At 31.7% G+C, this 26,825-nt stretch overlaps 1 protein-coding gene across 5 annotated transcripts in view; it reads left to right on the top strand.

Moving 5' to 3' along the window:
• The window catches only part of Trc (Serine/threonine-protein kinase tricornered), a 131,616-nt gene that overhangs the window by 40,827 nt on the left and 63,964 nt on the right, over nt 1–26,825 (top strand). The window lies entirely within an intron of this gene.

Here is a 26,825-nt window from a genome sequence, read left to right as displayed (position 1 = left end):
ATATGTATGTCTTTCATTAATTTTGAATGGATAATATTTGCAGCATCTTGAAAAAAGTATGTCACACATGGAACATTTTAGCTAAGCTGAATTTAGAACAAGATTTTATTACAGAGAGCAAAAATATTAGACTTTTATGTATAGTTTAAAAAAAAAACATGTCTCTTCTTCAATTAAGATTATTCCCAGCTAAAAGAGATAAAAAAATCACTAATTGATATTTTTATAAAATATTTTATTTTATGTATTTAATGTGTTTTGCATTTTTAAAAAATATTAGTAATTGTACGAAAAGATTATGCGCTCGAATTTCTTTCTCTTTGTCAGAAATTTTATGAGATTTTACCATATTAAATAGCATATATATTGTGCATATATTCGTAGCACTCGAAGACTCGAGTTTCTAACTCTAATCGTAAAAGCTAACAGATTTTATTACTTTTGTTGAGTCATCTGAGATTAACGAAATTAGCACAATTATAGCGTTGTCGTTCAACGAAATTGCACGAGATCTCGCGACGCTTGTTCTTATACGTAGTACATTCCATCGTAATTCAGTGGCCATGGTAACGAACTTGCCCAAGGTGTTAATACACGCGACGTGACAGCGTGTTGATTATTCTTACAGTCGTCTAGTTCGCAATCGGGGACCGGAGTCGGGGAGGTCATTGCCTCGTGATCTAGCGATGAGGAGAAGGGAGGGGAAGGAATTATCCAGGTGTCTGGAAGAATTCATCGATTGTCGTCGTAACAAACGTTTGCCTTTTCGCGAGTCTGCACGTACCCGCACACAAGTGCCAACACTTCGGTACATCCGTTCGTTGTTACTCTCGTGCGCGAGCGATGACTAATGCATCCCGAGGAAAACATAATACGTCGGTTCGTCTCCGCGAGATCAAACTGGATTTCCTTGAGAATCTTTTCGATCGGAACAACGATGTTTCGCCATATCTTTTCCTTGCCACGGTCATTGCACAAGATCATTTATTCCTTCTTTCCTGGAAAGCGCGATCACGTATCCATATCCGTATGTGACGTTCTATCCGGTATTTTTTATTTATTTTGTGCCTGACATATGAGGAAAATCACATTTTTCTCGTTTATCACCGCGGTTAATTTGACATTTGTCAAAATGATAAATCAATAATCGATATAAATGCCGCTAAGAAAAATGACAGATATAATCATTTATTTTGTAAATATTTATTTATAAACAATAATAACATTTATTTAATAACTAGTCGAATTATCGAGAAATAGAATGAGACTATAATTATATTTTTATTACTATTATTAAAAAATATCAGGATGTGTGTCTCACACACACATAATTATCTTATTAATTCTGATTAATCTATTTGGAGAACACGTATAGAATTTTTAAAGGGATACGCGGTATAAATCTTAAAAAGTAGATTACATTTGTACAAATATTTCATGATATTCACAAGTAGATTTTTCATTAATTTTTCTATAATTTTCCCAATAGTTTTTCGAATTATTTTAAACAAATCTTGTGTCTGAAATATAAATGAAACGCGTCTCCGAAATTTTATTATAGCATCGGATTTATAAACAAGATCACCAGTATCGTACTTTACGCAATAGGGAAATACGTCAGAATTGAGCAATTGCATCACGCCACGCGTTTGACGAGCGTCACGAGACGTCACCTGCGAGATTTACCACTCGACAAGAAAGCGAAACTCCGTGATCATTTCCGAGGCACGTGCGCGTAACGACGGTTTCGAAATTCAGGACGGGGGCCCGTCGAACACGATTTTCGTGCGAAGATTAACACAACCGATGGCCTCTCTCGGGACTTTCACGCGATTGCAGAAACGGACGGATGCGACGACCTGCAATATTTTTACGTTTCACCGACGTATTATCCTCTAGTTTCTACTCCTTCTATGCCTGCATTTTTATATATAATAATCTAATTTATACAATTTCAAGATTTAGGAAATATATGTATATGATTACAGTGGCGAAGTATTAAATTTGATTCTGAAAATTATTAAGACACGGAACTAATATTATGCAAGTTTCATAATATGAGAGTTTGCAAAATGCGAATTAAAAGGAATACATGCCGAAATGTAGGGGATACACAGAGGGCATCCGGTTTCTTACACTCTATTCGCACGAAATATATTGGAAGAACATTGCGAGTAAATTGGATTAAAGAATAAATGAAATTAAGATTAAAGACTCGCTTTATACTGTTTCATTTGCACTGACTATCTGCCACTTTGCTAATTATTCACCAGAGACCAGTTACTTTTATATCCTATTTTCTCCGGGACGAGAGTTTCAAGCTTAATGCAATTCACCCTCTGACCTTATTCGCTGACCGTCACTATCATATATCGCTTTCAAAGTATAAGGTTATACATTCTGGTGTTATTTCTGTTTTACAAACAGAAGTGTGAACACAAGTGTGATCACATAAATTTCAATAACTAAAAAGTATGATTTTATTTAAAGATACACAACTAAATTATTAATTATATAAAATACATATTTATATAGGTTTTATTTTTATTTAAAAGTAAATTTCCTATTTTTTCAAAAATTAATTTTACTTACATGAAATTTTTTAATAAAACAATATAATCATTACTTTGAAGACTAGAGGATATTAATTATGAATGCTATGAAAATTCTAGTTTATAGATTTATTAATATAATAATATTAACTTAAACAAATTGTCTTGTATATTACAAAAAAAAAAGGAATCATGTATTTAGTCACTTTCCCCTTTTGAAATATTAATTTTATTTTTAAGAAATTTGCTAATTCTGCTTATATCTTTATAAGATGAAGTTTATAATTTTTATTAAGACCTTTCAATATCATTAATATACATAGATAATGTCTTAATGTCATAATATACATAGACTCGATATGTGGAAAATATTCAAGAGAGAGAGAAATATTCTGCAAGAGCTCCCACGTGAGGTCAAGGATTACGCGCGAACAGCTATTATTTGTAATTTGCGGCGACTCCTTGTTTCTTCCTTTCTTTCTCTCTCGCGAAATCCACTTTGGTAATCTGCAAACGCCTAGTCGCGAACAAAGCGTCCATTGTCATCGCGCGTGTGCGACACATGCGAGCGAGATTGCGTCTTTCGCGCGAGTTCTTATGGTGCGCGCCGGCCGTTTGCGAAATCGTCGTCTCTTGTTACGGTGTAAGGGAAGGATAACGGGTCGACACTGGCCGCCATTATTTTGTTCCGTGAGTCCTGCAAGGCCAAGTATCTCGGCGGAGCATAAGTAACATTCAGTGATTTTTTTATCAAATATACGTAAATATCGAATAGGAAGTTTACACACACTTATTCTGATTAATTATTAATGTTATTAATATATTATAATATATTAATACGTTATTTCATATGTTATTATGTTATTAATATATTATATTATTAATTACATATATTCTGTACCTTCTCAATTTAATTGGGAAATATTTAATATAGATATATTCACTAAAATCAAAATATTAGGATATTATTAAAATTAATTTTGATTTATATTAACGCAATCAATTTTCAAAGTACAATACATAAACATTGAGATACATCAAAATGATCATTGTAACTGCTAGAAAAATTGAAATAAATTTACGAGATATTATTTACAACTGTATTATTTTTTTATATCTATTTTTTAAGAGTAAATTGCACTATTTTATTTCTAGATCAATATTATTCTACAGGATATTTGCATCTCTATTATGTTTTTATATATTTACCTTGATGTAATTACCTCTTTTACATACATACAAGATAGAATAAAATTTATAAAACCTAACCGCGCCGTTATGGCGCTGTAAATATATGATTAAATTTTTTAACTCGTGCCTGTTACGAAACCAAATGTATTTGCGCCAGTTAACGAACAAGTAAGCAAATCGGAATCGAGCCATGATATATCACGAGTTTATATCGATTATCGTTTTCGTGTTTCATATTACGTCGTTGTACATATTATTGCAATGTTGTATCTCTGACTATATTTTTTTCAGTACAGTATTAATATTCGAATAATTGAATTTTCTTATATATTTATTGTTTCAAATCTTTTTGCAAATAATTAAAATACTTTTGTGCAATGAAAAGCAATACTAAATAATAAAAAAAAAAATCGTATAATTTTTATAGGTTTATTAAAGAGATGCGACATGAATGTTTCATCTTTTACATTCTTGAATTTTTATAAAAAGAAAATTGATTGCGTTTCTTAAGCATACTGTTATAGTTTAAATTTTAAACGGACATTTTATCTATTTACCATAAAAATTGGACCGTTACTATTGTATGATATTATGCATGCAATAGAATGCAAATAAAAATATTATTTGCGTTTCACCGAAAAATATCGTTAAATGTGCATACAAAACCGACTGCAGGAAGAATCGTGTCCGTCTTCAAAATTCGCGAGTATGACGCGCGCTCGTTAAAGACGCAGACTGTTGCATTTCATAACGGGACACTAAGCCGCGGAACCGAGTTCAGACCAGCTTCATGTGGTCGCACGATTATGTCGTAAATCACGCACGCGGGTAACGTCGTCGTGGGTAAACGCGGAAAATGGCGGCGTGGAAATGCAGATCTAGGAAAACTGTCGCTGATGACTATGAGACTTGCCGCGAGTCAGGTGGACAGTTAAGAGAATCATGACATTGAATTATTCATCGCGATGACTAATAGATTTGTACATCCGTAGCTGATGTGACAAATATTGAACAATTAATATCTATTGGTAACATAAGCATCGGCAATCATTCGATGTATTGCGACGAACGAATACTATCACGGATTTAATTTTACTCGATCAATTTGTATTCAGCCTTTAAAATAAGGTATCACGAGAAAAAGAAAAATATATATTTCATCGTTAAATTAACATATCAATATTTAATAGATTTTTCAAAAAAAGAACTTTAAAATTTTTTAATTGAATTATTTTATTAATACTCTTCGACGTATATTGCGACGAACGAATACTAATGTCATGGATTTAATTTTACTCGATCAGTTTGTATTCAGCCTTTAAAATAAGGTATCACGAGAAAAAAAAATATATATATTTCATCGTTAAATTAACATATCAATATTTAATAGATTTTTCACAAAGAGAACTTTAAAATTTTTTTATTGAATTATTTTATTAATACTCTTCGACGTAGACAATCACGTTTAATATTTATGTAATGAATAATATTATCAATTATTATTTACAATTAAAATTAACAATGTGCAGATTATATTTTTAATTCGAAATATTCAGTTTCCATTTTATATCGAAAAATTTGTATGTAACACACACATATAATTTAGAATAACTATATTTAATTGAATGAACTAAAATCTGATATTTTTTAAAAGTAATCCGAACAGCATAGATTTTATAAAATAAATATTTAAAATATTGTGATAAAAGTGCAATGCGAAAGCTTTAAACAGAATCATATATTGTTTCTAAAATTATCGATAAGTTGCATAGGTAATATAACGCATGTTTTGTAATAGATTGTCAGACTTGCCACAACTTTGGGTTTTGCATTCCGATATGCGCCAAATTCTCCAGTATTTTCTCCGAACAAAAACATGCATCTTGCATAACACGAGGAAGTGAAGGTGGCTCGTGCTGTAGTTGCGTAAAAAAAGTAACAAATATTGCACAGCGTCAGGCAAATCTAATTTTTACATTATGGTTCCAGATTTTTTTTTTCTGTTGAGTGACGTCGCATTTCGTCAAATTATATTTTCGCTTTCCATTCCCGAGAGAAACTATTTCTTTTTGGGATAAAAATCTTACTTTTGAAATGGATAATCCACCCGACAAATTTATGCATTTATGTAACTATCTTTTTAATCTAAAATTTTAATCTAATAATGTACTTAAATTTTTTTCCATATTTTATGTATATTATTATATTATATATTATCATGTAAACATAAATATCGTGTTTTTTACAATCTTAATATGTTTGAATTTTAACACATTTCTAATTCAATTACTTCAAATGAATTCTAATTATTATATGTGCCTAGAAAAAAATAATTTTTATATTACTGCGGTATAGCAGATATCTTAAGATCTCGAGACTTTCTTAACTCGCGTTTGAAATAAATAAGTAATTTGATATATTTTTAGATAAGAAATATTATACTTGTGTTAACACGCAACTAACTAGAAAAAACTCTCGTTTGCCTTATGTGCCTTTCTATATATGTTGGGCGTAGATAGCTATTGTCGCGTGTTTGGGACCTCATTAATAAAGCTCGAGCCTTCCTGTGCGGCTGCTATTCAACGATAGTGGATTCGCAAGTAATCCGTCGCCCACGCGAATACATAAAAGAATACGCGATGGTTGTTAATTGCACGTGGCAGGTTCGCGTGTGTTTGCTCCACGGGAAAATACGGCTCATTGTGCGCGCGATTCGTACATCTTGTCAGCGAAAAAAAAAAGGATAATGTGTTTCGTAATTGCACGTGTTGATACAAAGGAATGCTTAATTTTCGGTACGAGCGGAAACTGCATTGCGACACTCGTCCTCTTATTCAAAACAAGGAAATTATTGCGCCAAACGTTTCCTCGCGATACGCCATCACTTGTCCTTAATCTTTAACCTTTTCATTACCAAAGAGAATAAAGAAACCTAGACGATAGGTAGGTCAATACGAACTGGCAAACACAGATATATAGCATTCACAATGTTACAAAGTAGTTTCAATCCTTCTCTTTAAATATTAACTGATTGATTGAATAAAAAATTGCCGATATATTTCCAAGGTATTAGTTTATAAGATATACTATAAACACAGATTTTCCGCACTGTCAGATATCTAGGTGATATGAATATTTGAAAATAAGTGAGCATGTCTGAACACATTTCATAGTATATCTAATGTATAATATAATATTGTAAATATTTTATATTGTAAATATAGCGATCACTTCTCTAAATTTTTCTTCTTAAAAAATGCATTGTGCAAAATGCAAAATCTCATGAAATTTCGTCTGTATAAGATTGAACAAATTGAAAAGCTACTAGATCTCAGATATTGATCTTTGTTGGCTATTGATTCCTTCGATTTGTTATCGCTGCACAAAGGAATGATCGTTTACTACTGACAGCTTAGAGCGCGGTGGGTATCGGCGCCTAAGCAAGCAAAGATTACCAAGAGCTCGTTGGTTCCGCTCGGGCGAACAACTGAACACGAACATGGGCGGGGTAACCGTGGCGCACTCGTAATTTTCGCAATGTAGCGTTCGTAACAATGAGCAACGCGCACGCTGCTTTGCCTGCCTGGCTTGTCCACCCACTCGATGTAACCCCGGCCTTCGTTTAACTCTCTCGGCTAATGCAGTAATATGCTAATAACATCTCGGGTCAAATGAAATCGTGTGGGAAATGCGACGCGCGACGCAACGTTGAGTCTCGAGATTTCCGAGTAACTTAATAACTTAATATAACGAACTCTGTTCGTTATGCGGAATTACGTCTGTCGTTATGCGCGATTGCACAAGATGAATGTTTGATCGATTATTCTTGATGAACATTGATCAAGTAATCGGTAATTTAGAACGAAATATCTTATGTAGACTGGACTTTTTATGAAATTTTTAGATTTTGTTGAGAACAGTAATACGGTTACTTAAAATAAAAAGAAAATATATAAAATATACATGCACTATTTCTTAGCAATTTCATGTAAAAAGGATTATTTAAAATCGAGAGAATTATAAGAGTTCTTGTGTTTTATAAAATCTATATATGTGATCATAAAATTTGAATTTTCAACATTTATATTAAAATAATTCAAAAGTTCTGTTTGCTTATAAATGATCATACGTATATTAATTTGCTTTTTGAAATTAAACTTTTTTGTATTTTTTTTTATCGATTTAATAAAAAAGCAATTAACTTATTTATCTGTTATTATCGTTATTTCCGTATTATCGTTTTTTCATCAAATAGCATTTTTAATCTGTTCCTGATTGAATTATTAACTATTATCCTTTATTATCATAATTGTATTAAATTTTGTGAGATAAAATAATTTTGTAGATTTTTATCGAGATCGATAGAATATTTAACATTGTTAATTAAACAGTGTTTTAGTTTCTATATGCGTTCGTATATCTGTAAGCTCAACTCCGATTACTATCGATCCTCGATAGTCTGGCAAAGCCTCATTAATATTTCATGGAGAGGTCAGGATTTTATTAACTTTCGCATATTTTATTTCAGGTGAGTGCAATGACCAACTACAATCGAGATGCCACCTGTCTATATGTAAGTCGAATCACAAAAGAGTTCATCCGAAAAAAGGCATCAGTGAGAAATATAACAAATAATTATACAATTTTATATTTTTCTCTCATTTTCTATCTTTTAATTCTGCTTTTTGAAGAACCATATTTTTTAAATTATATTTAGTTATTTAATTATACTTCTACACATATAATTTAATAATAATTTAATAATAATTTTAAAAACACAAATAGAGTTTAGTTTTTTAAATCTGATTTTTTAATGTCAGTGTAATTTATTCATGCCCTTTTTCGGATAATTTAAAAACTTTTTAATATTTTTGGATATCGTTATTGTCAGATATTATTACATCTCGCCTATAAATGAGCGTTTAATAACGCATTGCCAAGAGCGCATTTATAGTTTTTCTTCTATTTTAAGTAATTGCTGCTAGATTCCACATTTTACTGTATATTTTAGCAAATTTATATTTTTCATAATCGTCTAACTATTTACAATCGCGTATTGATTATTCTCTCATACTAAAAATATACTAATTATACTAAAAGTGAAAATAATGTCTTTAGCCGTTTAAATTTAATTGAGGCTATGTTATAGGCATCAGTACAATAATATTATTATAGACTGTTGTAACATTATGAAAAGGAAATTAGCAGCCTATAATGTTTTTCTCGAGTGTTAGCGACTTATAAAAATCGCGGAAATTCATAGGGTACGTTATTATTTAATGTTCATTATTTCGTATGAATTGCAATTTTACGAGCCGCTGCATTAAACGTAATAAATGATGCACGTGCATCGCTTAAAACAAGCGTGTAATATTAATTTAAATCATGCATAATTATTATTATCACTATTTAAATTAAAGAGTGCAAATTATTTTTTTTGCGTAAAAAAATTTAATGTTTCAAGTATAAACTACTTGCATCTTAAAACTGATTTTTATAAATCAGATAGACTGCGCGAATATTAAGAGGCAATTTTCATTTTTTTTTTTCAGAAAAATATGAAAATTTTAAGTTGTCTTCTCTCTCATTCTCTCTTTTTACACATACACATCTCAAGTATATTTTTTTCACACGTTTTTATATCGTTAAAGACCACATAAAGGTTTTTGCCTGTTGTTCAATTTTCCGAGTTATGTCTATTTCGAGACTTAAAAGCTTAATAGCCATCGCATTGCGTTTTTACCTTCTTCTCCATCTCTTCTAGAATTGTTTTAATAGAAACTTGTTTGGCGCATGGGAACGAGAGTGAGTTAGAGTTTCGAGGGTTGCATATCTTGTCCCGCGGAGAGTCACTGAACGTATCGTCGAGATAAGTCACGCGAGAGAGATAGAAAAAGAAGCGTAAAACGAGTTTATATTAATATTGTAGGAAGGCAGAGAAAGGCTCGCTGCGCGCAGTTGAGAGAATGCTTTTAATTATTTGCCTCTTACGAAGCGGGGTAATCGATACCGATCGAAATTACAATGACCTACCCAACTGCGTCCTCGATGAGAGGCAGTTATCGTCCGTCATCGGGAAAATTAAAAATTAATTTCGTAAATCAAATTTGAGCCGGAATTTCTAATTTTTACAAATGCAAGTTTTATTAAGTAAAAATTTCACCGTCGATATCATACTGCGAAAAAATAGAAATTGCAATTAATCGTTGATAATTCGAATATTCGATGTTATTAAATTGTAATAATGATGAAAAATGTCTTAAAAATTCCAAATGTGATCTCTTTGAACGCAGAATGCACACACTTAATAATAACTTTGCGTACAGGCGGATTTAACGGGTGTTACGAAACTTTGCTTCATAGGCATGATTTGCGGGCTCTATAAAATTTCTGAGGCCGAGACGCGCGGAATCGAGTCACGTGGAAATCGAGCTAACGGTGACCCTGTCGACGTGTAACGAGCTGACTTGGTAACGAGCCGAAAATCATTTACTCGAATTGCTCGTGAAATGACTTTTTAACGGACTTTGACGGACGTATGCAAATCGTTCGTTGTTTGTCGAATCGGCGTTATATATAAAATTTATTTGAAAATTTGCAGATTTTACTCACATAAAATAAAATTAGTACTAAAAAATTTCTTGCTAATAATTTTAATAGTTAAACTCTATATCTTAATTATTATTAAAGTAAATTATGATGAAAATTAAAAGGCAAAATTCTATTATTCGTTAATATTTTTTTAGATCAATCAACATAAAATTTTCAATTGTTTATATATGTTAAGTATAAAGATTACATGAATGTAACATCGTATAAATTTGTGGACAATACACGCAATACAACACAAATCGACGCATGATCGAGAGAATTGGCTGATATATTGTTCTTTCGCCTTTCCCTTTACGTTCGCGATAATGTTTGTAGCGCGAAAACACGCGTAGCATATTCCAAGGTTACGCGTCGTATTTCGCAAGCTGTCTTAAATTCTCACGCGCTTTTTTAAGGCGATCGACCTTATGCCGGCTGTGTCTCCTTTCGCCTTCCGTGCGAATATATTTTCTCGCGGTGAGCCATTTGTTCTCGAATCGGACGACGGCGAATTTATGAAGCCAGTCCGTATGCTTCTCCTTCCCTTTGCCAGCAAATCACGCGATTTATGCGACCCGGATGTGCACATTTGCAATCGTACATATAACGCTTCATCGGAATGTGGAACGCATAATGATACGGGAATCGTCCCTGACCGATTGCATTTTGTTGTAGTTTAAAAATTTCATAAATTCGATAAATTTAAAATCGACTTTTTTTAGCAGAACATAGCGTAATTATACGATAAGTAAAGATAAAATATTAAGATAAAATACTCTTAAAAATTAAAATTTATGAATATAAAAATAATATTATTTTATTCTTAATTATTAAAAACAGAATTATTTAACAGAATTAACAAGAATTTAATATTTTAGATTTAATTGATTTAGATATTTGTTGCATCAAATTATAGTCTTTCGTCAAATTTTTATTATAAAATAATAATATTCAAAGAATAATATATGATTGATTTACCGAAACAATATTTTTAAATAGTAATATAATATATTTACTTTAGGTTTTACTTTTCGATTTAATCCGACTTATTGTTTATTTAAAGGGCGTTACTGCCCAGTAAAGCTTATTTTTCATCTTATTATTTCTTCAATTTTTTCGTATTTCTTATTCTCTACATCTTCTCTTATGTTTTGTTAAATTATTTCTTTCGTTTTATTTGTGAACGCGATTGAATTTTCAAAACAACTTTGCACAACGAGCACATTCAAATTCGTACTCGAGCGATCTTTCGCGTTAAAATTTTTACTCGACTGTCCATCTTGTATTCTGATTCAAGAGAGTATTACGGTCGCGAGACGAATAAAAATCGTGTTTACCACTTGATCCTCGTATCAACGTAATGACCGGTACGTGAGCATTATTGTTGCGTATTTCGAGTGAAACAGGATCTCGTGATTGTTGGTGATCCATGGGTTATTCGATCTCACATCTTTCAGATCTAATAATAAAAGGGTTAGCAAGAGTATAGATATTATGTGATGTGATTATTTATTTATTAGGTTTATCAATAATTAGTATGACATTACTAGATATTTTTATCTGGAAAGACAAGTATCAATTTTTTCAATATGTTTTTTTTATTTGATATTGGCAAAATGAATATTTTATAATACTACATAGATAATTTTTTTTGAATAAAATATATATATAAAAAATTTTGTATTCTTTACATCTTTATGTATTATATACATATACAATAAGATAGAAAAAATAAAACTTTATACATATATATATATATATATATATATATATATATTATTTTTTATTTTAATATATATGTATATATGTATGTATATGTACTTATATATTGGATAAAGTTACGTATTTCGAAGTTATGTGTTATCTTCACGCGATATTAGAAATTCTTGAGGAACAGCGTCAAGACATACAAATTTGTCGTTTCTAGTCACGCGATTTTGTATTCACCTCGAAACAAGATGACATATGTGCAGTTTTTTACGCGAGATACTTGATGTTCCAAAAAATAACGCTGTGAAACTTTTACCCACGAATTCTTTAACTGATAATATATTCTTCGCATCTCGGCAATATATCTTACAAGATGCGTTGTAAACTGTCGGTTGTAGTATCTGTCGGACACGCATTTAATTAAAACTCGTAATTTTTTATCTGCGATTTATTTTTTTTGCTTCGCAAATTAAACACGATCCCCGATCTTTCAAATTTTTTATATACATGTTATATTTATATTTATACCGCTATATCTTCACTAATTTTCATTCTATTATTTAGTGCTATCTAATTTTTTTATTTTTAAATAAAATTCCGGTTTTTAATATATTTAGTTCAGGGACATTTTGTGTATATGTGATATTGATATCGGGAAGTGCACATAAAAAAAACAACGCGCAATCACTCGTGCAATCACACGCTCAATATAAAACCCACGCCTTCTTGCCCTCTCTCTCTCGTCTCTCTCTTTCTTCGATAAATTTCATCATATGATATTAAAGCAGTTGTTTCCATATGGAAAAATACAGAATGGATGAAGCAAATGCGAGGGGATATAAGAGTCTCGAATGCCGATTCCACTACTCTTAATCGATTTTCATCTTAATTTAACCTTGCTTGTTCCGTTCGCTTCCTGTACACTCATTTAGCATACGATAGAGGAAAAAGTGTGATATAGATTAATGTGGCTTTTTAATCAAATTTATTCCTTTCTTTCTCTCATGTTAGATAAAACATAGAGATATTGAGAATCGGAAAATCGATAAAATTATTTAAATATATTAAATCTAAACTAAAAATATATTAAGAGTAGTATTTTCTTTTCTTAAGTATATATTATATATTTCTTGAGATATATTTATCTTTTCATTTTAGATATTTTATATATTTGCTTGAAGATTTCAGAAAATTTTTCACAATAAGGCAAAAGTAGTCTTTCGCAGATGGTCACGTTTAGTAACTAAAAATTTTGTATTATAAATGTATTACATATATTTTAATTATATCTGCTCACTTATATTTTTGACATTTTCAATATTTTACTATTTAGCTGCAAACTATATTTATGTACGTATTAATAATTATGCCAATGCAAGATTTTAAAAAATAATGCTTGATGATTAATTAATGATGACTGATGAAATAAGGATTGAATTAATAAGATTAAAACTTTCTCTTGTGAATTTGTGAATTTATGAATTTATGAATTTATGATATACATCATTATTTTGTACCGATTTATGCAAGAAGCATTAAGTCTAAATTATATATATTGCGATTGCATTTCTTATCTTATCTATTGGTTATTTTAAAGAAAGCAATTTTACAACTATCGTCGTAGAGAGAATATAAACTGACACAATTTTAATTAATCTTATCTCTATGATGGAGAATGATCCAAAAATAAAGAATTGAAAAGTATCTCGACTTCAATATCAATATATTCTTTTCCGCATCTCTCTCTTACTTTCCGCGTATCTTCGTGTTCCTTATATACATCTCAATTTGAATGACTCAACGAAAAAGATCTCGGAAGATACATTAATAATCCATATACGTGTAGTTTTTTCAAAAATCAAAAGAAATATATAATCCCGGCGCGTACAAAGTGGCCCAATAATTATTATTCCGATTCGCGGCCCCGCTATTTCGGCATCTTGATGGCGCGACGCGTACATACGTACTCGCGGGAAAGTATATAAGAACCGGTATTTAAAGCTCGTTGCGTGACGGAATTATGGATTAGGTGAGCGGCAATAAGCAGCGGTGTTAAAACGCGGACATATCTACGCGTCGTGGCAGATTTTTAGGTCAAGGCGACGAGTCTCTCTCGAAACGGTGGTATACGGTCCGTATAATACTGGAATCGAGAATAACAACATGTTCTTCTCGCGATATCGATTCCGCGGTATAGGGATGACTATGCGAATGCATTTGAATAATTGCGGGACGGAAAATTGAGCAACCTCGATCGCGAAAATATATAGCTATAGTTATTCGCACATTTTTTATTCCCTTCTGTGAGAAAAAAGTCTCTCAAGATATCAAATATATATACGCGCAGGCGAATGCAATATTGCGCTATTTTTATTCGCGACAGCGCACCATTTGCGATATTTCATTCCGCGAGAGAGCTGTAACGATTTTATACATGTATGTTGTAACTGCTATAAACATAAATTGTAGCAAGAGGAACATATATACCCCGAAGATGAAATTCTGCCAAGTGTATTAAATAACATAGGCTGCGCCTACTCATTTTCATTGTTAATGGTGATGATTGTCGTTGCTGGTTTCCGCGGAAACGAGCAATATGTCTTCCGACTTTATTAGTCCCCGGGCAAGATTAACGATACGGTTATGGGTTAACGGGGCTATCCCCCGTCCCACTTATTCGCTCACGGTGCAAAAGCGCAAGCCGAGTTGCGCAACGAGCGCGCACGTGCTTGCGCAACGTGACGCGCACGCATGTGTTTATGCGCTCGTGCGTTCACGCGCGTGTGAAATGCACCGACACGTATAGGGTATACTGCGACCGATAACCATCGAACTCTCGCTTGCAATTTTTCAGCCAATTCGATCAATACGCGGAAACTCGTTACAAAAAAAATATTTACCTTGATATTGTTATAGCATCGAGATTTGAAAGAATTTTCACGGGTTTTCACCAAATCAATATATCGATATATCGATATATCGCAAATGTTTTTACGTATATGTATATTGGCATGTATATTTATTTATAATATGTGGAGAATTTTGTGAATGAAATAGAGAAAACGCGATTTTGTCTTTTATTTATCGCGACACGAATGATGAGGATATTAAAATATTCGCATATATTTATAGGAGCACTTGTGCCTTTTATAAATAAGAAGTTATAAAAAATCTAGAAAGATGTGAGAATAAAATAAATTATGAACTATGTATTATAATTTTATACATGCCAGTATATTATTAATGTCTGCTTTGATATAATCTTCAGATACAAAATACTATCATTTTTCTTTTTTTGCGAAATATGCAAATGCTCTTTCTCGCAGAAAAATAAAAAATTAGAAAACGTAATCATATGAAACGTAAAATATACTGTTACCTCTGCTGTTAAAAGCATTTGTTGTATTTTTATTTATGTGTAATCCGCTTGTTACGATATTATTTTTAATATTGTAGGTTGATTCATTTATTTTACTTCCAACTGTTTGACAGTTCTCTTTAAAATTTACGAACGATTGATAGCGTCAAGTGTTATGGACGTGCGCTTTTAACGAGGATCAGGGATATAACGAGGGCGAGATAACGTAAGACCGGTAACGTTATTAACGGTAACCGCTATAATGATGGAAGACATAAGATACAAACATTTCCTTTTCCCAGTCTAAATGTGTGCTCTCTCTCTCTTTCTTTCTCTCTTTTCTTCTTTTTCTCTCTCTGACTTGACTTCCGCGATTAAACGCTAAGATCCTTGTGAATTGGTTAGTATCGCGTTAATGATTTCATCTCGTCAGTGTAATTTCATTTAACGCTTATAATTGCGTGTCAAAATTCGCGAATTATAAATGAAATGTTGAAAATCACATAGACGTGTCGAAGTATACTTATGAAGATTAAGTTTCTTTTGTACAGCTTTGTCGAACATGTAGTATTATATGTATTTTTAGCAATATAATGCAAGCTACTGTAGTCAATTTTTACATTTTTTTTTAATTTTTAGTGATTTAATTCTTTAAAATATGCCATGAATGTGAATAGTTTATTGACTTAACGCAAGATTGAAAAACAACATTTTTGTAATGGATTTCAAATATGGACTATTTTTTTATTTTATTGTTTTTTATTATTTAATTTTAGAAATATTTTTTACGTCGGACAAGATACAAAGTTTGCATTGATACAAAGTAGATATTTTTTGGCATGTGTGCTATTTTTGTGCTTTAAAAAATGAAATTGATTGATGTTACAATTTCAACTGCGATTCTCCTGCGCTCGATTCTTCTGCATTCGAGATTCTCCTTTGATCTTTATCTTTTTTCGATATAAAATATATCTATATCAATTGATTGCCAGCGCTCGGCGGTAAAAATGGCACAACCATCGGGTTCGGGCTCTATTAAAAATTCCGCATGTGTTTCTTTTTTCCTGTCGATATTTTGCGATGGATATTACTGGCTACTCGAATACTGCCCCGCGATCGAATCGACGAACGTCCGTGAAAGATTACCGAGCTCGGAGTCACACACGTGTATATTCGATTTCGATATCACGATGACGTTGCTAACTGGCATATCGAATTCATCCAGATGGATACGCGGATGTCGATAATAGAGAATACGTTTCAATTCGCTTTTCCATTACGGTACCAAACTTGAATGTACGATAGTTCGTCTGCTTGCAATCAATCGCCGCGCGAGATTATTCTCAGCATTGCTATTTTGTACCGTTTGTTCTTTCGATTTGCTGAATTTCTTTTCGAGAGTAATGATGTTGATCGATCGCGTGCGATCGCATTTGCACAATTAAATTGAAATAAAAATATATTTTTTTTTATTGATAATAAGTAGCGAAAATAGCATAACATTGTTTTTGATGGTTTATTGGAAAAGTTTTTTATCAATCGAATAATTTTAATTAGATATTAATAGAAGGATTTTATTTCCACAATTAAAAATAAACAATATGTATATGATTCTTTAACCAAAAATTATTTCAACTCTAATTTTACTTTTGCAAAATATCAATTTTTCGATTAATTACTTATTAAGTTACGTTTATACCACACAAACAAAAATATAATAGCTTCTGCTGATATTTAAAATATTGATAGAAGCCGTATTAAATATTTATTTAAGCAGAACACGAACCGTAAGTTCTATGAAGTCGAATTTTATCAGGATACATATTTCATTCACAAACGTGTCGTATCAGCATTTATTAATCTATATCGAAACACACGCATTTTTATAGGATATTGTATCAAATCGCTGCAATGTGCTGCTTTGATTTTTAGCAATACTAGTGAGACGAAAGTATTCGAGCTCTTATCCTAGGTCAACTCGGCCAAACGTAATTATCATGTTTTAAAAGCGTAATCTCGAAGATTATATTCGATTTCTGCCTCATTCGATTTTTAATAATGCAAAAGTAGGTTTTAAACATTTACATACGCGAACTATTTTCGACTAAAATATAAAGAAATGATATGCATTATATGTGTTATCATGTCGGTTTATTTCATCGCTTATGTTTTAATCAGTTTTTATTAACTGTTGGTTATAATTATATGACCTGTGAACTACTTCTATGACTTTATTCATCGAGGTTACATTATTCTTGCAGCTGCAAATATATCCGACATCGAAATCGCGTATTTTTGTCTTCGAACTTCTTTAGATCGGAAAGTGATGTTCTTTATTCTCACAAACTAGGTTACGTTTTCGTCTATCCATTATCGTTCCAATTTTGTGCCAATATGGACTCCATTTCGATCACGAATTTTTCGACGGCAATTTAGCATTGCTATTTCTGACGCAGATTTTACGAGGAAACTTGTCTTTAGCGTGAATTTTACGAGAGAATCTGCTTTTAGATTCTTTCTAAATTTTATGAGAAGACTTGTGCTTATCGTAAATTTTATCGTAAATTATTCTCGTATATAATTTAATTTTATTTGTTTTAATTTTAATTAAGAACATTGTATATTTGCGTAAGATAAAATATCAAGTATCAACATCAAGAATTTTTATTTGAAAGCGCGCGATAAAATAATTAAGACTCTAACTATTTAATGTTTTTGAAGATCCTTGTCTAGGACATTTTAAAATTCTTTCATATCATTCTTTTGCGTAAAATATTTCCGCAATGAAGCCTCTTATAAAACACTGACGTGCACCGCAAGCTTAAAAGAATACTTGCTGAAGGCAATCACGCTGATTCTGGAATACCGTCGCGACATGGCTGTAACATCGTTCAGTCTCACGTCATAGATAATAATATCATCATCCCGGTCAAGGAAAACGCTTCATGTGTCCAAGTACTCGGTTTATTAACGCGATAAAAAGACGGACCAAATTTTCCTTTTATCTTGCCATACATATGTACTCTCGTCATTCGCCAACCTTGACTCCGCAGGACCAGCAGTGCGCTTAACCGGGATGATGTTGATGCGTGTCCTGACCTCCGAAGTGGGTCGTCGGGTCGACAATCTCGACCCGCTATCATACTTATTTCGCGAACGTGTTTCGCGCACGTGTGTGTTACAAGATTATTGTTGTTATTACCTCGCACTCGCAAGAGTGCACGATTCTCGCGCCATAAAAAATTAGCAATCTCTCAAAATTGGCCGCTCAATGTGCTTTGTACATATATAGGATGTTCCGCATATATATATATACTCACGTTTTTAATTTTTCCTTTCTTCGTTAAAATCTCATTAGCTTTACAAGTAAGAAGACATTTTATTATAAAACTCTATTATTCTTTGAAAATAAAATTGGTCATTTCTAAAAATTGCTATACTCCGAATTGAGTAAGTATTATAGTCTATTTATGAAGAAATGAGAGACACCCTGTACATAGAGGATCGTTTTGTTGCACTTGTGAGTAACGGCGTTTTATTGAGTTATATAAAAAATTCGTTTATCTATCATATAATATTCGCTCATCGATTCATATAATAGACGCGTTAACGATTTATCTATTTTTGGATATCTACCATTGAAAATATGCCTTTAACGAGGGATACGATATTTCCATTTTTGTCATATGGTAACCTGCTTCGATAAAGCTGTCAGCATTAATTTATTTCTATATTTGTGTCCCTATTCGCGTCTATTAATTGCCTTCTTTTATAGCATATCATTAATTTTTGAAATTGCGCGGGACATGTTTTTGGGGGGGAACATCTGTATAGAAATTGTTTTGCTATGCATTTAGTTTAGCCAAAAAATAATCCTTTTTTTTCTTATGACAATTGATAATATGATAAAATTTGAATAAAATTTATTTATATACATTTTGAGGGATGTTTTATAAATTAACATATGTATCTCTTTAGATGCGCTTCACGATAATATTATTATTAAGACAATAAAAAAATATATTACATATTTTCTTCCATAAGAATTAAAAAGACTCAATATTAGACACCATCTTCCATAATTTGTGATGGAATAAAATATGAGAAACATCTTTGCAAAAAAATAAGATATAAAAGGAAATACCATGCACACATGACGCTTACTAAAGATACATATTTCAATAACGCAAAAATATTAAAAATATTTTAAACAATGTATAGTTTCTTCATTATAATTTTTTCTCGAACAAAATATTTCATGATTACGTATAACTCTTGTCGAAATTGCCGCGATATTTCGCCGAATAATTAATGAAGCCGATCATATTCGTATACGGTTCGCACTTAGCGTAATTACATCGCGCTACACCGTCATTACTCGGTTTTCGTCAGTTTCGCAGTTCGAGACTGACCTCGAGAGCGTCGACTTTCGAGAGGATAAATGCGCGATAGCCGTACACATTCGTCATTGTGGGCGGCAATACCGTCTGCGTCATAAACTTCTCCGTGTATCGTGGAGATGCGAGATGTACGCGGCCAGAACCACTTCGCGGAACCACATTTAGCACCTTTCTATGTAATGGGTCTGTTCTTAGCGGTTCTTAAGTGCAGTGGTTAATCTCACGGTGCGCTCTCGCTATTCTCTTCGGCTATATATCGACGCCGACTTCTAATCCGTCCTTGTTATCGCGCTGCAATTTACAAAAAGCTTAATTGCGGCTGTGAATTTACGACCGCCGTTAGTGGGAAATGAAATTCTTTGTTTGCGACAATTGTAATATATATAATATATGTACAGTATATAGTATATTTGTGTGTCTGCCTGTGTATAAATTTTTCTAATTTTGTCTCTCAAAATTACAGTATATTTAAATATTTACTTATCTTCATTAGAGTAAGTAGGCAACTCTAATTTGCTTGAAAAATTGTCAAGATAAAAGCGTAGCGAATTTAAGATACGTTGTATATGTTTTTATATACAATATATGTATATATAATATTTTGGGGCTTTAATAACGATAATATGATGAAAAAAAATATAATAGGATATCTTACAGAAGAATCTTTTTTTATAATATGAATATGGATAAATAATAATTATTTTACGCTCTAAACAACTTGAAGTCGCGGAGATAAAATATAACTTAAAATATCTTTTATTCAGTTTTTTTACGGGGTCGATATAACTTTTGAATAGTTATATACAGACATTAATTTTCGACTATATTTTCTATTATTTTTACATTATTAAATATATATTATTATTTATTCTTTAAGTATATATATTTATTTTATTATCTTTAAGTGGATTAAATTTCCTTTAATGAGAAAACTTTCCAAGGCATTGGAAATATTCTCTATCTGGAGTAAATATTGCTATATCTTGCGATGAAAATTTTCCCACAGTATAGGTGCAATCAATATAAGGTATGTTAAAGTGGATGGAAGAGATAGAGAGAGAGAAAAATATGGTGTACTAGAGGCACATCCATCGATCATTCCTAATTCTTGACAGTTAGGCTACCCTTGATGCACGGTACTTGATTGTAGTGTACCTACATGGGAACATACGCGAGTACAAAATTAGCAGGATTGCAGTAAAGTATCGGTGAAAGTTTTCCCTAGCGTGGATTTTTAACATGAGAACGGAATTCCAAGGAATGCAGGTTTCAAAAGTGTGTATGTTGCAAATGCTAAATTTATTACATAATGTTTTTATGAAAATGAAAAAGATAAAATCGATAATTTACATTAAAGTGTGTAAAATTGAAAAAAAATCTAGTTCCTCTATCATATAAAATATATTTTTTTACACATATATATTATCTACATTTTATACATAAAATTTGATATTTTAATTATTTCTCACAAAAATTTCTCTGAAAGTTATAACATATATTTTCATGGAGCTTATCGATTAAAGTATTTTGTATGTGCGTATTATTCGAGTCGATTCAATTTATTTTGAGAACTAATCAGAAAGATAAACTTTTTAGAAAAAACTGTTTAGAAAAAGTCTATTTTTAGAATAAGCACATAGCATTTAAATAATAAAAATATCCGACATATTTGCATATTTATTTAATCGATTCGAAGAAAAGAAACCGTTCGCTTTTAGCATTTTGTTTATTTATTTCATTTAGCGCATCGAATATACACTCGTGTCCTTTTTTCGCATATTCGATTTGACAGCAACGCGCGATTTTATCTTATCGCTTTAAAGGAGTGGTGGTTTATTTTTTCTACAGATTTTTCATTAGAGCAATGCGTTTTCCCGTAACGTGCAACTTAAGCTATAACGCTTATTTATTTCATCGATCGCGCCAATGTTTATTCTTCGATCGCGGCATTGTATTTTTATGCGTCGCTGGTTAGAACAACGCAAGTTTGATGACGCATGCCTCTCTTCCGCTTTAAATATCCGTAAGCTTACGCTGTTTTTTTTAAAAGGCCAAATATTTTTATATTTTAAGTACATATATATATATATTCTTTGCAATTCTCCCGGCTGTTAGCTTTACTAGCTTTGTTATTATATAGGTTCAATTTTATTTTAATTTGAAGCGCAGAGGATAATAGTTTTGTTCTAGATAAATAATAGTTTAAATAAGTTTTAAAAAATTAAAAGAAAATTTATAACGTGAATAAATATTTGTTATGTATTCCACATGTTAGCAGTTGCTATTATTATGAGAGCTTTCATAATTTTATACGCTTACTCTTTAAAGTATATCTTATTTTAAAAAAAGAAGATAGAAAAATAAAAAATCAGTTTTTTATTAAGAAGTCATATATGTACTTATGTGTATTAATAAGAAAAATTAACACTAATTTAAAATATCAAAAATTATTAGTAAAAAAAATTAATTTTGGATTTTTTAAAAAGTTCCAGAACACATGATATTAAAAGTAAGAATATTAAAGCATTCAATATTCATGAACTGTTAGCGAGATGTTTTTGTGCTATAATACTTAAAGTACTCTTTTCATAATATGTTATTTAATAAAAAAAAAAAATAGTTTTGTGCACGTGCCGACTTTTATCCAGATTCTTTTCAAAGATAGAACAAAATCAAGATCTCCTTTTGCGTTCCAGTACATTTTCAATAATTCGTGCGGCTTCAGAGAAATGAGTTATTATAAACAAACAGTAATATTTATGTGTATGAAATCCTTTAATACAAGATCATCCTTTGTATTATCGGATTTTAGAAACGTAAACATTATTTGTTTATTATAATGTACCTTGTTTGTTCGAAGCAGCATTATAAACCCTATAATACACCGAGCTCTAACTTGTCATTCAGTTATGAATCTTTGACGGAAGAGGATCTTAGTAAAGATAGAACTATCGCGATGGGAAATTATAATATGAAAGGTATGTACTTTAACTATGGCTATAAAGCATAAACACATCTACGCCTAACAGCTGATCGATTTTGACATTCTCAAAAATTATTAGACACATTCTTCTACTAGTACAAAGTATTTGTTTTTGTCTCTATATCTGCGTCCTGTTATTTACACTGGAACGTTAAAAAGTACGAGTTCTAGATGCGTTTATCTAGGCGTGAGACAGACCCTGGCAACTCGCGGCCGTGGCGTACCTGTGTCCGGACAAGCATGGCTTGCCATTGAGAGCGCGGATATTGTTCCGTCGTGTGACGCCCGTGTGTCGGAGACGCCTTGTTTCCACGTCGCAAGGATATCGCGTGGGTGCCTGCGGGAGTTAGGTTACCGATTAGCAGCCGCTCCAATTTTACAGGCGCGACTAACTACGATTAAACGCGGCTGACGTGGCGCGCTGGTCTTCTAATTATTATCTATTACGTAACATTAATCTCCTCTTTTCCGTTCTCGTCAAGCTGAAGTAAAATATATAAACACGTTTTTCCTCTCCATATTTCAATCTCGTTGTATAATTTATATTGCCGTAAAATCGTAACATCGATGGCTGCATAAATGTATGCGAGGGTGATATATAACACGTCCACGAGAGAGCTATTTTCTATAATTTTATTGGATTAATAAAAGGCGCGTTAACACGGGTTTAGTTTCAGACTTCGTTTCGCAAAGTTGCAAGACCCGTTAATACTAGACGAGGTTTTCGGGAAATATATATTATTTAACGACGCTGGTACTTTTCATTTCACGACGTCTATTTATAAGTTTGTTGGTCACAAAGTTGTAAGTGTAAGTGTAACGACTCACTTAGCGCTAAGCGCAGTTAACTCAATTCTCTCTGCCGGCCTACATTATAGTTCACTCGTGATAGGTTCTCGCAAAGAAGGACAGGAGACCGTTAAACGAAATTAATTAACTCCGGATTTTACGGGCACCGTTGGATATTTAAAAAGTCTTTCAAGTTTCTTGTTTTGTATCACTCTCTTTGGGGTTCTATCTTTAATAATATCAATACTTTATTACCACATAAAATAAAATTGACAAACAAAGAACCAGCAGTAAAAAAAAAACTATAATTGTTTAACAATTTTACTATTTGTCGAAAATATTAAGATTATATATATTAAGAAATTATTAATTATTATGTAGAAATTAACATTTTTTCAAAAATGTTAATTTGATTTTATAGTTGAAATTTATTTCGAAAAATAAATTTAAAAATATTGAGTATAAAATTATTTTATTACAATACTTTTTTTTCTGTGACTATGCTTTGCAAGGAGCAAAGTTAAAATATTGTATGAAATTATATGAAATAATTACATCACGATATAAGTGATACATGTAATAAAAATAATACTTTATATCTTTTCATTCTATAATTCATGATTATTCAGTGGACAGACGAGAAAAATAATATGTCGAACGCAGGTATTAATACACTTCCGCTTGTCTACGTAATATCTAATGGCGTCTACACATTTAATATGTGCGATATATACATAATTCGAATATAAATGTCAAAGGTGCCACGAGTAAAATTTTCATTTTTCTCGAAGGCTGAATTTTTTTCATTCAGCGCGACTATAGTCGACGCGATTCATCTCGTTGCATTGTCTTGGTGCTCCGCGGTCGCGCAAGATAACGAGAATAATCGACATTTATTTGTGTCATCGCTCGCAGCAGTCTCTTCCATATTAAAGTGCCAGAGCACGTACAAGAATCAACCACTATCTTTTTGCCATTTATATATACACATACACACATTTACGCGCAATCAAAGCTATTTTATATGGGTGCTCGGTTCAGTATACCATATTACATGTGAATATCATTTATATGAGTGCGTATATGCATATAGAGTGTTCTCGAATTGTCTCCTGCAACTTACAAATTTTTTGATAAATTATAAAAATGATGGAAATAATTATTTTTATAGTTTTTTAATCAGTTTATTAATATTCAACAAAGTTACAAATATTTATAGTAAGATCTACCAGAAAAATTGATAGGAGTTATTAATCAGCACATTTTTTCAATTTTTTAGATTAATTCTTAAAAATTTTTAATTAAATGATACATTGTTCTAATTAGACTTCTCAAATCTGAAGTTTGAAATAAGATTTATTGAGACATTTTATTAGAACTCTCGTAATCCATTATCATCTGCAATTTTAATAATTTTTCTAAAACCGTTAATGCATTTACAACCGATTTTCAATTGGTTTATAATTTAATGACTATTGCCATTCAACGCTACAATGACTATTCATATTGATAATGAGATCATTGTCCTCTCCTTGTCCTTAGTTGAGAGGTATGGCGATGGTTCTGGGACACCCTGTTTGTGTATATGTATACCGCTCATACTTTCGTGCGAGGTACAGTTAGTCAACACACGCGTGCAATTTTATATCGATGGCGTCACCGCACGGCCGTCGATTGGGGCCAAGCGAACTGAACTCATTGTCAGCCACATCGTTGGTTTCGCCCCTTCGCCACGCGGCTGCGAATTAATAATTGTTATTTTTTTTGCCCTCCACTGTCGTCAGCAACATAGCTGATAGGAAGTGTCCCATCGAATGATGCGATCCGTCGAGATGACGTGTTTTTAACTCGCTCTATAACGGCGCTTTATTAAATTTAACTATCAAATAATTACCAATTCTTTAATATAAAGTCGCATAATTTCACCTCTCTAAAAATAACGAGAGAGATATGTTGTTAATATTATGAATCTGTTATAATTTTGCAATTATAATTGAGAGATAAATATTACTGCAAGCTCTGATATGTAAAATCATTGATAGGAATTAACGAACCTTGTTAAATTAGCATCACTTAATTAGCAATTAAAAAATTGTAATGATAAATAATATAATCTGTTGATTCGAGGACATGTTATTCGAAACATTCGTGCATAAATGTATCATAAAAATAACTTAATATGCCAGAATATATATATTGGCATTAATTTTTCATATACTTTATTATACTCGTATTATAAAAGTGCCACTTGGTACTCAGATATTACAAAATTGCTGTACTGATTTTTAATGAAATGATTTTTGGTTGGTGGTTTCGAGATGCTGTTCGTGTATCTGGTTTAATGCAACCTCAGTAATTAGAATCGCAATTCTGTGGAAAAACCGAGCGGAAAGTTAAGCGAGCGCGCGCGAGTTCATCCGCGAGTGCCTTCATCGCATGTAGCACAAATTTCGTCTTGATGGTGCTCATTCCGGCACTTCGCTTCCGGTTAACGATCTGACTGCGTTGTTGGAGTCGTGCCAGGAAAAACGAAATAAAATGTCTCGGTAATCTCGGAATCTTTTATCGACCTTGATATACGGAAAGATTAAGAAAACACTCGAAACAATGATATCGTATTATCGGCGCGAATGCATCCGGCAGACGTGTAATCGCTCGCGAAAGATAGAAACTAAAAATAAAACGAATTTTAAATTATCGATCCATCTTGTTAAAGTGCAGAAGTACACAAATTTTCATGAGGGAAGATAAGGTGAATTCTTGAATAACTGAATGATTTCACAAAGATATTTTATTTTAGCATTATGATAGAAAAATAAGAAATAGCATCTGATATAATCCTACTTTTAATTTCTTATTGTTTGTGCACGATTATATTTAGAAATCAATAAATTTATTCGTTTCGATCTAACTTTTCATGCCAACTAATAATAAAGCTTTCGACATTTTTTTGACGTTAATAAGTTAAAAATATTATAAGTCAAATTAAATTAGAATAAATCAAATTATATTTATACGTCAAATAGATTACGTTAAAATTAAATTAAATATATTTAAATTAAGATTGATAAAATGTCGTGTTTTTTTTTCGCGTAAAATTTATCATTTTATATTTATCATATTTTTTTAGAAAGAGTCGATTTGTGTCAGTATTACACTGGCCGTTTTCGTTCTTAAGAATTAATGAGTTTTGAATATGTACTTCCACGTCGAGCATCGTTACTATCACTCGTACGTTCACTCATGTATGT

The sequence above is a fragment of the Prenolepis imparis genome, unplaced genomic scaffold (genome assembly GCF_030444845.1).
Source record: "Prenolepis imparis isolate NDT839.2.m4 unplaced genomic scaffold, iyPreImpa1.0 SCAF_9, whole genome shotgun sequence".
Lineage (NCBI taxonomy): Eukaryota > Metazoa > Arthropoda > Insecta > Hymenoptera > Formicidae > Prenolepis > Prenolepis imparis.
The sequence above is the reverse complement of the archived record's forward strand: the minus strand, read 5'-3'. Positions and strand labels throughout refer to the sequence as shown.